Consider the following 13,940-nt stretch of genomic DNA (forward strand, 5'->3'; position numbering starts at 1 on the left):
TAGAAGCAATCTCATCTTTTAAATGCAATAAAAACTAGGAATTATAAAATAATGAATTGTTGAACTACCTCTTAAAATTTCATTTATTCAAACCCTGCCCAGTCACTTACCAATTATGACTTAGGAGAGTGAGTTAACCTCTCTGTGGCTCAATTTTCTCCCTTATAAAAGTAAGGAAAGTAATAAAGCCAACTTCACAAATTGTTGTGAGAATTCAATGAGATAGTCTATATAACATTAAGTGCTCAATAGATATTCTATTTTCTTTTCACTTAAAATCGGTGATTTAAGAATTTCAGAACTGCAAAATAAAAAGCAAAATAAAAAAAAAGTAGTGTGATAAAAAGCATTTATAGTTTCTTAAATTTATTTATGTATTTAGATAAAGATATAGTGAGAAAGTACCCATTATGTCATGCTTATTATTTGATTATTTTCTGTGTTTATTATGGGCCAGTAGCCTGATAGATGAAGGAATACAATGTTGAAAGATAGTCACAGTCCTTCCTGAGAGAATTTATAATAAATCAGTAACTAAAAGAGTGATAAGTATTATAATAAGAGAAATGCCATGTAGCAGTAACATAAGTAGAAACATATAAACTATTATTAATACCTTGAACACTTCAGGAAATTAACCAGAGAAAATTTGTTCATTTTCAACCTGAAGGATAGGTAGAAATTAATCCTGTGGCTTACAAAGCTAATATCATTTATAGATATCCAGATACTTAATACAGGTTTGTTTATTGTATGGATTGGGTCAAGTCCAGAATGTCTGGAGAATAAATTAACAAACTAATAGTTTCATAGCACAACAAGAAACAGCTGATACAATCTAATTAAAATAAGTCATTAAATCAAGTTTTGTCATTAGTAAACATTTATATATCCCACCTTTTAAATTTCCTTTATGACTAAAGAAATTCCATTAGAAGTTATTTTAAAGCAATTCTGGTAGCAAGTTCAGGTGCTCAGGGGTGTCTGACTGTCTGCAACCCCATGGACTGCAGCACGCCAGGCTTCCCTGTCCATCACCAACTCCCGGAGATTACTCAAACTCATGGCATCGGTGATGCCATCCAGCCATCTCATCCTCTGTCGTCCCCTTCGCCTTCCGCCTTCACTCTTTTCCAGCATTACGGGCTTTTCCAATGAGTCAGTTCTTTGTATCAGGTGGCCAGAGTATTGGAGTTTCAGCTTCAGCATCAGACCTTCCAATGAATATTCAGGACCGATTTCCTTTAGGATGAACTGCTTGGATCTCCTTGCAGTCCAAGGGACTTTCAAGAGTCTTCTCCAACACCACAGTTCAAAAGCATCAATTCTTCCACACTCAATTTTCTTTATAATCCAATTCTCACATCCATACATGACTGCTGGAAAAAATAGCCGTGACTAGATGGACCTTTGTTAGAAAGTAATGTCTCTGCTTTTTAATATGCTGTCTAAGCTGGTCATTGCTTTCCTTTCAAGGAGCAAGCATCTTTTAATTTCTTGGCCGCAGACACCATATGTGGTGATTTTGGAGCCCCCCAAAATAAAGTCTGTCACTGTTTCCACTGTTTCCCCATCTATCTGCCATGAAGTGATGGGACCAGATGCCATGATCTTAGTTTTCTGAATGTTGAGCTTTAAGCCAACTTTTTCACTCTCCTCTTTCAATTTCATCTAGAGGCTCTTTAGTTCTTCTTGGCTTTCTGCCATAAAGGTGGTGTCATCTGCATATCTGAGGTTATAGATATTTCTCTGGTCAATCTTGATTCCAGCTTGTTCTTCATCCAGCCCAGCATTTCTCATGATGAACTTTGCATATAAGTTAAATAAGCAGTGTGACAATATACAGCCTTGATGTACTCCTTTCCCTATTTGGAACAATCCTGTTGTTCCATGTCCAGTTCTAAGTGCTGCTTCTTGACTTGTATACAGATTTCTCAAAAGGCAGGTCAGGTGGTCTGGTATTCCCATCTTTTGAAGGATTTTCCAGTTTGTTGTGATCCATGTAGTCAAAGGCTTTGGCATAGTCAACAAAGCAGAAGTAGGTGTTTTTCTGGAACTCTCTTGCTTTTTCAATAATCCAACAGATGTTGGCAATTTGATCTTTTTTTCCTCTGACTTTTCTAAATCCAGCTTGAACATCTGCAAGATCACTGTTCATGTACTGTCGAATCCTGGTTTGGAGAATTTTGAGGATTACTTTGCTAGAGTGAGATGAGTGCAATTGTGCAGTAGTTTGTGCATTCTTTGGCATTGCCTTTCTTTAGGGTTGAAATGAAAACTGACCTTTTCCAGTCCTGTGGCCACTGTTGAGATTTCCATATTTGCTGGCATATTGAGTGCAGCACTTTCACAGCATCAACTTTTAGGATTTGAAATAGCTCAACTGGAATTCCATCACCTTCACTAGCTTTGTTCATAGTGATGCTTCCTAAGGCCCACTTGACTTCACATTCCAAGATGTCTGGCTCTAGGTGAGTGATCACATCATCGTGATTATCTGGGTCATGAAGATCTTTTTTCTGTACAATTCTTCTGTGTATTCTTGCCACCTCTTCTTAATCTCTTCTGCTTCTGTTAAATCCATATCATTTCTGTCCATTATTGTGCCCATCTTTGCATGAAATATTTCCTTGGTATCTCTAATTTTCTTGAAGAGATCTCTAGTCTTTCCCATTCTATTGTTTTCTTCTGTTTCACACTGATCAGTGAGGAAGGCTTTCTTATCCCTCCTTGTTATTCTCTGGAACTCTGAATTCAGATGGGTATATATTTTCCTTTTCTGAGAGCAAGAGATTTTCTTAATTTTTATTCATATGACAGTGTCTTTCTCCCTCAGTCTTAAAGAACATTTACACTAGATAATTATGGGTTGCCCATCTTTTTCTTTCAGCATTTGAAAAATGTTATTTCCTCCCAAACTCTTGGCTTCTGATGAGCAATCCTCTGTTATTCAATTTGTTACTACCCTATAGATTACTCCTACTTGTATATTGTCAGTTGATTTTCAAACGTAATTCAATGGAAGTCTTGGAACAATTAGATTAGCACTGGAAAAAACATCAATCTTGAACTATATCTTGTTCAAAGCTACACTGAGTATATACAAAGCACTTTGGTCAGGATCTTTGTCTACATAAACAATTTGAAGCAGCCAAGATCAGAACTTCAGCAACACTCTGACAGGTCATTCATAGCCATTAGTGTTCCAGAGAGAGAAAAAGGAAAAATATTCAAATGAAAAAAAGCTGAAAAAAGAATGGTTGAAAACGTTCTAGATCTGCTCATGTCTGAAGACATTCTAGATTTGTTAATTTCCTAAATCTACAGATATAAGAAGCTTAATACAATATTGTAGTGGTTTTTGTCATACATTGACATGAATCAGCCATGGATTTGCATGTGTTCCCCATCCCGATCCCCCCTCCCGCCTCCCTCTCCATCCCATCCCTCTGGGTCTTCCCAGTGCACCAGTCCTGAGCACTTGTCTCATACATCCAACCTGGGCTGGTGATCTGTTTCATCCTTGATAGTATATTTGTTTCAATGCTATTCTCTCAGAACATCCCACCCTCGCCTTCTCCCAAAGAGTCCCAAAGTCTGTTCTGTACATCTGTGTCTCTTTTTCTGTTTGCATATAGGGTTATCATTACCAGATTTTTAAATTCCATATATATGCATTAGTATACTGTATTGGTCTTTATATTTCTGGCTTACTTTACTCTGTATAATGGGCTCCAGTTCCATCCATCTCATTAGAACTGATTCAAATGAATTCTTTTTAATGGCTGAGTAATATTCCATAGTGTATATGTACCACAGCTTCCTTACCCATTCGTCTGCTGATGGGCATCTAGGTTGCTTCCATGTCCTGGCTATTAGAAACAGTGCTGCGATGAACATTGGAGTAAACGTGTCTCTTTCAGATCTGGTTTCCTCGGTGTGTATGCCCAGGAGTGGGACTGCACAGTCATTTGGCAGTTCTATTTCCAGTTTTTTAAGGAATCTCCACACTGTTCTCCATAGCGGCTGTACTAGTTTGCATTCCCACCAACAGTGTAAGAGGGTTCCCTTTTCTCCACACCCTCTCCAGCATTTATTGCTTATAGACTTTTGGATAGCAGCCATTCTGACTGGCGTGAAATGGTAACTCTTTGAGGTTTTGATTTGCATTTCTTTGATAATGAGTGATGTTGAGCATCTTTCCATGTGTTTGTTAGTCATCTGTATGTCTTCTTTTGAGAAATGTCTGTTTAGATCTTTGGCCCATTTTTTGATTGGGTCATTTATTTTTCTAGAATTGAGCTGCAGGAGTTGCTTGTATATTTTTGAGATTAATCCTTTGTTTCTTCATTTGCTATTACTTTCTACCATTCTAAAGTCTTTCTTTTCACCTTGCTTATTGTTTCTTTTGCTGTGCAAAAGCTTTTAAGTTTCATTAGGTCCCATTTGTTTATTTTTGCTTTTATTTCCAATATTCTGGGAGGTGGGTCATAGAGGATCTTGCTGTGTTTTATGTCGGAGAGTGTTTTGTCTATGTTCTCCTCTAGTTTTATAGTTTCTGGTCTTACATTTAGATCTTTAATCCATTTTGAGTTTATTTTTGTGTATGGTGTTAGAAAGTGTTCTAGTTTAATTCTTTTACAAATGGTTGACCAGTTTTCCCAGCACCACTTGTTAAAGAGGTTGTCTTTTTTCCATTGTATATCCTTGCCTCCTTTGTCGAAGATGAGGTGACCATAGGTTCGTGGATTTATCTCTGGGCTTTCTATTCTGTTCCATTGATCTATATTTCTGTCTTTGTGCCAGTACCATACTGTCTTGATGACTGTGGCTTTGTAGTATAGTCTGAAGTCAGGCAGGTTGATTCCTCCAGTTCGATTCTTCTTTCTCAAGATTGCTTTGGCTATTCGAGGTTTTTTTGTATTTCCATACAAATTGTGAAATTATTTGTTCTAGTTCTGTGAAGAATACCATTGGTAGCTTGATAGGGATTGCATGCTATTCTAGGTCCTTCACTTCTTCACAAAATGTTTAGATTCAGATTGACAGTTTCTGCTAAAATATTGTTGGTTACAGGTTTAAAAGTTGCTGATATTGCATAGAAATTGCATTTACTATAGAGTTATTTTTGCATTTAATTTATGGGTTAATTAGAGGAGAATTGACATCTTTATAATGTCTGCCCACAATTCGGGAGACCTGGGTTCAATCCCTGAGTTGGCAAGATCCCCTGGAGAAGGGAACAGCTATCCACTCCAGTATTCTGGCCTGAAGAATTCCATGGACTGTGTAGTCCATGGGGTCACAAAGAGTCAGGCACAACTGAGTGACTTTCACTTTCACAAGGGATCCTGTACTGTCACTGCAGATCACATGCATTCTTTTCACAGTTCTTTACAACTTTAGTTCTGTTTAGTCTTATTCACTTAATATCAGTCATGTCTTCCTCTTAAGTTCTCCCACATGTAAATCAGTCCCTGGCATGCCTTCTGACTCCTCAGAGACATCTATCTCTCCAACTTTATTCTGCCAGCTTTTTCATTCCAAAAGAAAAGGAGATCTTTATTTTTTTTAATTCAAATATAGTTATAATTGAAAATACCTAATAGCCTAATTTTGATCTTCTTAAAACAAATATATAGTAGAATTTTGATGTTTCGATTTCCCCAGAACTTTTGCGAATGCAGCTAAGATGCAACAAATCTATGTTTACAAGAGTAGTTTTTACAAGATAAATTTGTTTAAACCTACTTGAAAGAATTGCCTCTAATCATGATAAATTCTTGCACATGCTTAGAGTTCCATATTCTGGGCATTCTTACCTCAGTCTGTCCTCTTTCTCTTATGATCTTTGCACTAATAGAAATCATGGATTGTCTTCTACTTCTCCATATTACAAATATACCTAGCCAGACTACATATATGGAGACTAATTCTTTGGCTTGATATTGTTAGTAATTCACTAGATATAATTCCTTAATTCCTTGAATTCAGTTATAAGGTCCATTTGTATTCCATACTAACTGTATTCTCTAATCCAATTGCTATAAAAAATAGTGGTCATATTTTATTCCTTACCTAATTAGCTATTCTTTTTAATTTTTTAAAAATATTTTTAGAACTTCAACAGGAGAGATGCCCTGTTGGAGATACCAATATCTTTTGCATGACTGTGACTTTGTAGAGTAGGAAAACACAAAATATTTAGAAGTGACTTTTTGTGGAATCAAGCTATGTGTCTTTGGACCTTATAGGATTTGAGTAGAGCTTTGATTTTAATTGGAGAAGGCAATGGCACCCCACTCCAGTATTCTTGCCTGGAAAATCCCATGGACGGAGGAGCCTGGTGGGCTGCAGTCCATGGGGTCACTAAGAGTCAGACACGACTGAGCGACTTCACCTTCACTTTTCACTTTCATGCACTGGAGAAGGAAACGGCAACCCACTCCAGTGTTCTTGCCTAGAGAATCCCAGGGACGGGGAGCCTGGTGGGCTGCTATCTATGGGGTCGCTAAGAGTCTGACACGACTGAGCGACTTCACTTTCACTTTTGATTTTAATGATTTCTAGTGGCATCTTGACAAGTTTTAAGCCTTGGGCTTTATGGTATTTTGAATTTGGTGGTGAGTCCTGTTTATGGAAGAAGCTTTGTTCATGGTTCAATGGTTATGTTTAGAAAAGCAAAGAAGTAGGAAAATGTAAACAAGTCTTGGGGAAGGTGTCGGGAATGCAAACATGTAAAGGTAAATGAGTTTATGTGAACAAAAGCAAATGCAAAAGGAGAGGGATGAATGGCTACTTGGGGGCTGGAAGAGAATCTCATATGTACTACAGGGTACAGAAACCAAAGTAGCTGGGCACAGATCCAGAGATAATTCAATTATAAGAACCATATACGGGTGACCTCTCCAACACTAGGTGGCCAAGAGAGTAGTCACAATTCCAAGGGCATGTATGCAGGCTCAGGTAGTGTAAATTTTCAGGCTGTTGCTAATTTGCAATACAGGTGCAGTATCTCCTAGGAATATTTGGCTGAAGCAAAGATTTGATTGTAAGAAAATGGATATTTTCAGTCTTTTTTAAGCATTTATGTGCAGAATAATTTCTATTGCAGTTAAAATGCAAGGCATCTGAGCTAGCTTGTTCTATGGAGCACAGGGGAATTTCCAGCTTTAAATTGTTAGAGCTAGGCTTATGTAGACATGACTAAGTACACTGAATCAAATTCCATTCTGCGTTCTGGGCCATAGAGGATTCTGTGGAGGGATATAGAGACTTGTCCACAAGCTTGAGAATGAGAATTACTCTATGAAAATATTACAGTGTAGTTTAAGGTGAGAGAATGATAGTAAGTGGGTATGCAGATACTGCTTGTGCCCATGGGGATTATTCCTGAACAACTTACAGAATTGAAAATGGAGGAAAACAGCGTTTGGAAGAGCACATAACTGAAGTTTGGTCCATTCCAGTTCACCTCACCCCTAATTCCCACCCACTGTGGCCTAGGCTTCGGCAACATAGCAGTTTCAAGTCAAAAATATGGTGAGTATGATTCTCCAGTCGAAACAAATGTGGGGACCTTGCCTAGGAGGCAGACTTCATAGAATGGCTGGCTTCTAGATGTGGTAAATGTGTTGTAACAAAATGAAGTTCTTGTTGGAACTTTTCCTAATTGAATGTTAATGAATCCATCATGGATTCCAGACAACTGGCACAGATTTTTCTGGTGGTCCAGACTGCCCAGTGTTTCTGTTTTTTTTTTTTTTTTTTTTTAATACTAAAGCCAAACAGTACATTTCTGTACTCGCTCCTTCACTTGAGTACAAATAAAACTCAGTCTTGGACTATAGTGATCCTGTGTACTCAGTCCTGGAGTGTTTAGCATTGGAGTGACTTTGTTTCCCAAATATATGGCTAATGCTTTAAAGATCTTGTTTCTTAATCTTTTACTCTCTTTAAAATATGAATAATTCCACTGGGTAAATGTATGATTATTTATCTATTGACCAGGTGGTAGATGTTTGGGTTATTTACAGTTTGTGGTTATGTATTGCTAAAAGCAAGAAACAGCATGGATGCATCTTAAAAGGGAAATAAAATAGACATGAAGTCCACATACCTTATCATTTTACTCATATAACATTCTGGAAAGTCTAATGAGAGAAAGCAGCTGACCAATTGCCAGGGTCCAGGAGTTAACTGAAAAGTGTTACAAAGGAGATTTTGGAAGTGATAAAACTGTTATATATCACGATTGTAGTAGTGGTTACAGGGCTGTGCACATTTGAAAAGTACACTAAATTGTACACTTGGCAATTTAAAAGTATGGACACATTTATACATTTGATGTTGAACCAATACAATTCAGAGACTCTACAGAAACTTTAACAATCAACAGACAAAACAGCATAGGCTGCAATTGCATAAAGAAAATAAACTTTGAGAAGAAACTTGAAGCTCAACAGAAAAAAAGGAATTGGGGAGAACAGTTTTAGATTTAAGGTTTTGGTCTTTGAACTTCTAAGTATGAAGGAAAAGAAAAATATTTTGAACTTAAAATGTTTTATTGTTTTAAAATTCAAGAAAGCTAATACTTAATCTTAATTTCTCAGAGAGAGTTTGTTAATTAGAAAGGGTGTAATATAATCAACTTTGGCCAAAATGCTGATACCTAATTAAGATAGTTTAAGCTATATTCATAATTTTCTTTTTTTAAACATGATTTTAGTTTAGAAGCTATACTGGCCTCTCAAAGTATTTGGGAAGCTTTTCTTATATCTCATACTGTCTTTGAGAGTTTGGATAAGATTAGGATGAGCTGTTCTTGAGATTTGGATGGGCCCTGACTATAAACCACATATGTGATAACATATTCTATTAAAAAGTAGCTAGAAAAGAGCTGAGAGTTTTTTAGATTAATGTAATCATCCAACCAAACAAACTCCCCCCTTGCCCCCCACCACTGTATTTTTGATATCACTATTTGGCATTTTTAAAATTATGCTCTCTTTTTAAAATTCTTGTGTTCAATACTTTATTTTTACTCTTCCTATTCAGTAATGAAAATATTGAAGCCTATAAATTTTCCTCTAACTTTGGCCATAGTTCACAGATTTTGAGGGTGTGTTTGGCTCATTATAGCTATTTTCTAAAGATGCCAGAGTCATGATTATGCTTTATGCTATGTACTCTGAGTCCCATTTTTGTTTAATTGTTGGTGATTAAGTTTATACTATTTCTAATATTCCTGGATTCTGGGGATTTTCTATGTTTTTTTCTGTGTTATATTATTTTTACATTTAACCACATTTTTTTTTAAAGTATGAAGAAATGATGATGACATTGATAACATTACAATACAAGGTTCAAACAAGAAAAAAAAATCCTTCAAAATATATCACTGAATAAAAATTAGAGCCTGTAAATTGCTGACTTCTTCTTTTAAAAATTTTATTAGAGTATGTTGATTTACAAAGTTCTATTAGTTTCTGTTATACAGCACAGTGAATCAATTATGAAATCAAATAATGAAAATGAAAGTGCTAGTAGCTCGGCTGTCTCTGACTCTTTGTAACCCCATGGACTGTAGCCCACCAGGCTCCTCTATCCATGAAATTCTCCAGGCAAGAGTACTGGAGTGGGTTGCCATTCCCTTCTCCAGGGGATCTTTCCAAACCAGGGATCAAAGCTGTGTCTCCTGTATTGGGAGGCAGATTCTCTACCATCTGAGCCACGGGGAAAGGGTTACATAGCAGGAATAAGTTGTACACATGCACACATATACTCTTTTTCAGATTCTTTTCCCATATAGGCCATTGCATAGTATTGAGTAGAGTTCCCTGTGCTATACAGAGGTTCTCATTAGTTATCTCTTATACATATATACTAGTGTGTAAATGTCAATTTCCCAATTTATTCCCTATTCCCTCCCTTCATCTTTCCCCCCTAGTAAGCTTTGTTATTAATTTAGCTTGAGATGTCTATTTAGAGCTTCTATGTAACCTTTTTTTGCTTGAACAATTAGAGGAGACAAACACATTTTTTGCACTTATGTTACCAGCACTTTCGTTTAACATATTTTGCTACTATTTATTATGTATTTAGAATTTAATTTACTTTCTAACATTAACATCATGGCAACTGCTTTCTTTTTATTTGCATTTTTTTTTCTGGATCTCATCCATTCTTTTACAGTCAACCCTTGCAAATCACTAGGGTTTAGGCATGTCTCTTTGTACACAATATACAGTTGAATTTTATAACCCTATATAGTTGGATTTAATTTTATAACTTTGAGTGGGAAGTTATTACGTTTACATATATTGACTTGGCATATAATTTTGGTTTTATTTTGTAATCTTATTTGATTTTGTGTTTTTTTTTTTAATGTTTTACTAGCAGTTTCCTTTAACATGCACTTTATGATCTGTATTATTGTTTCACTTGTTTTCTTTTGATAATCTGGAAACTATAGAATGTTTTTCATCCTATTAGCATAATTTTCTTTATATGATTATATCTATCCTTAATCTATATTTCTTGATTTATAGACTTCAGAAACCAAGCTAAGAGTAGTGACCCTCTTTGTAAAAACTAAACAAAAAGTTACTTATGCCTGTTCTATCACCATTCCCAAATTATTTTTTATGTCTGAGATTTTGCCTCAGATATTTTGTAGATAAATCATAATAACTTTTGCAATTGACAGTGAATTTTTCACAAGTGGTAACACAACTCAATAGCCATAATTATCAAGTTAATACAATTCTGTGTTTATAGCTAGATTTAATGCTACCATTACTAATTTGATACTATTATGTTCTGATTTTTATAGTTTGTATTTCCATTAATTGTTCAGTAATCTAGAGGGTGACATGAAGTTGATTTTCTTTGGAAATTATATAGACTCTATGCTTCCACAGAGAGGCTGGGGACTTTATTTCTATTAAAACTCTTTGGATATTTGTTTGATATCTGGTGTTTATTTATTAAAATATTTATTAATAATCTAGTGACTCCTTTCAAACACATTTTCAGGTGCTGAGTATACAGCACTGCATAAGCAGTCAAAATCTTAACCTTAACACAGCTTCTATTGCATTGGGAATGTAATAAATGATAAAACAAATACATCCACGTTATACAGAAATATCCAGTATACTATGTGGAGAATATGAAGGCAGTTTTTGGAAGCATGGTTATGATAGACATTTGGGAGCCAGCAATCTAAAATCAGGAAGGAGAGTACCTAAGCAGAGGAAACAGCAAGTGGATATTCTGAACCTTTAAACATCCTTGCATTACTAGGAATGACATGGAGGCCAGCGTGTTGGTGGAGAATTTAATGATGGAAGAGACTGTTTAAGAGGTTGGAACTTTGGTGGTGGTTTAGTCCATAAGTTGAGTCCAAGACTCTTGTGACCCTATGGACTATAACACACCAAACTCCTCTATCCAAGGATTCCTTGGGAGTGGCTTGCCATTTCCTTCTCCGGGGGATCTTTCTGACCCAGCGATCGAGCCCAGGTCTCCTGCATTGCAGGCACACTCCTGTATTACAGACAGATTCTTTACCAACTGAGCCACCAGGAAAGTCCTTGAGCTTTGGGCCAGGTCATTTAGATGTAAGTAGCTTGGATTTTAATAAAAGTATGATATAAATCACTGCAGTGTTCTAAACAAGGGGAAAGAAGTGATCCAGAGGAGAAGGGGACAACAGAGGATGAGATGGTTGTATGGCATCAGGGACACACGTGATGGCCGTGAGTTTGAGTAGGCTCCAGGAGTTGAGGATGGACAGGGAACCCTGGTGTGTTGCAGTCCATGGAGTTGCAAAGAGTTGGACACGACTGAGCAACTGAACTGAACTGAACTGATCTGATGTACGATTTTACACATTTCTGTGGCTGTTGTCTTAAAAATAGACTTTGAAGTCGCCAGATGTTACTTAGAAGGTTGAGATCAGTTTGCTTAGTAATTTTTTTTTTTTTACATAAATTACTTCTTTCCAGGAGTATTCATTGTTCCCAAAGTATATGGTTTTTGTTTATCATATTTCTTTTTGTTTATCATATTTTTTTTCCCCAAAATATATTATTTCTTTAAAGTTGAATTCAGTTGGATCAATGGAATATTTTCTTGATGGTCAATGCATATGTCAACTATTGCCAGAAAAGTGCCATATAATAAATCACTTAGGAAGTTACAGATTTAAAACAATTTTTGATATGTGATTCCATACTAGTAGATTAGTCATGGGGCTGGATGATACAGACTGAGATTAGCTGGAATTGGCTCCAAAGTGCGGTTTGGGCCCAAGTCTGCCTGCATGTTTGTTGTTATCTTCTCTGGACCATGAGTGAACTGAAGTTTGGAATATACCAGTGAGAGGCAAGGACACTTTGGGCACAGGGGATCTTCTCATGGGGTTGGAATAAGCTCAAAAGAAGCAGGTGGAAACATGTGATGTCTCTTAAGGCTAAGCTTAGTGGTTATATGCTCTTTCCTCACTTATCTGTGGTGAGGCAAGTTTCATGGTTAAGTCCATCATCAATGGGGCAGGGAAGTACATTCCACCTCCAAAGGGAAGAACTATAAAGTCATATGAAAAGAGTCTATTTTGAATGCAAGGAGGAGTGGGGAATCGGGATCAATAATCCAAGTTGCACTGTGTCAATTTTTTACATTTTTCCATGTAATGAATGCAAATATTTTTGTTAATGATCCAAGATTTCCTTTACCTCATTGAACATTTACTTTTTTTTTTTTTTTTTAAGAATTTGAATATTTTCTCCTTCATTTCCTTTGTTCTTCTTTTGGGGTAAACTAGAATATCACTGTTTCAGATCCTTTGTCTGTCCTCTACGTATTGTGTTCTTTATAGAAACTTATTCTCTCTGCCCTATTCTTTCACATTATATATGATTTTTGTGAACCTGTCTTCCATGAAGCTGATTTAGCTTTCTACATTACTGATTCTTCCCTTTCTGCTTCATTTCCACCCTATGATATCTAATTGAGTTATTTCTCCTTAATTTATTGCCTTAGTGTACCTGGCCCAATCTTATCTTTTTTCTTTTATCAGTAAAATTCCTATTTTTTATAACTTAGAGTATGAATGGAAATCTGTACTAAATTCATTTTCCAATTTATCTTCATTTATTTATTTTTGTATAATATCTGTTTACTGCATTTCTTTTGCATGTATCATTTTCTTTTGTTTGGATGATTAAATTTGAACATAATACCTAATTTTCCCATGAGATCCCTCTCTCTATCTGTATCCTATTCCTAGTCCTAGGACGAATCATAACCATGTACCAAAGTATCCTAGTTATATTTTGGCTGAACTGCTCAGTTGTATATTAAATTGCCCATTTTGATGTTACTTTTGAGGTCTAATTATCCTAAAAAAATTACTATGAAAATATAGATTTTTTTTTTATTATGCTTTAAACCTGCTTATCCCTCTAGCTATCCATATCATTAAATGGTAGCCTTTTCAACTCAGATGTCAAGCATCCTCTTTTAACTGGGATTAAGCAGTAGTTTATCTGGAACATTGTTCTAAATTTGTAGTATGAGATTATGATCATTTCTTAACATTTTAGCATATATAAAGATCTTTTAACCTCTTTTTGGTAAGTTATGTTGTTTTCAGGGATGGAATATTGAAATTATGCTTCCTGTTTTCCAGAAGTAGTAGCTTTTAATAATTATGAGGACAGCTATTACTCAAAGTAACTCCTTTTAGGGAAAAAAGTACTTTTTTAAAAAAGGAAACAATGAGGTTTTCCATAAATCATTATTCTACTGTTTTCAGAATTAATGAAATTATCAATTTACAAAAAATAAACCCTGTCTGTCAAAATCTCATCTCTGCAAAAGATTCACACTGGTTTGTTTTTGCCTGCTCCAGCAATGTTACTTTGAGGTTCTCA

The sequence above is a fragment of the Odocoileus virginianus genome, chromosome 29 (genome assembly GCF_023699985.2).
Source record: "Odocoileus virginianus isolate 20LAN1187 ecotype Illinois chromosome 29, Ovbor_1.2, whole genome shotgun sequence".
NCBI lineage: Eukaryota > Metazoa > Chordata > Mammalia > Artiodactyla > Cervidae > Odocoileus > Odocoileus virginianus.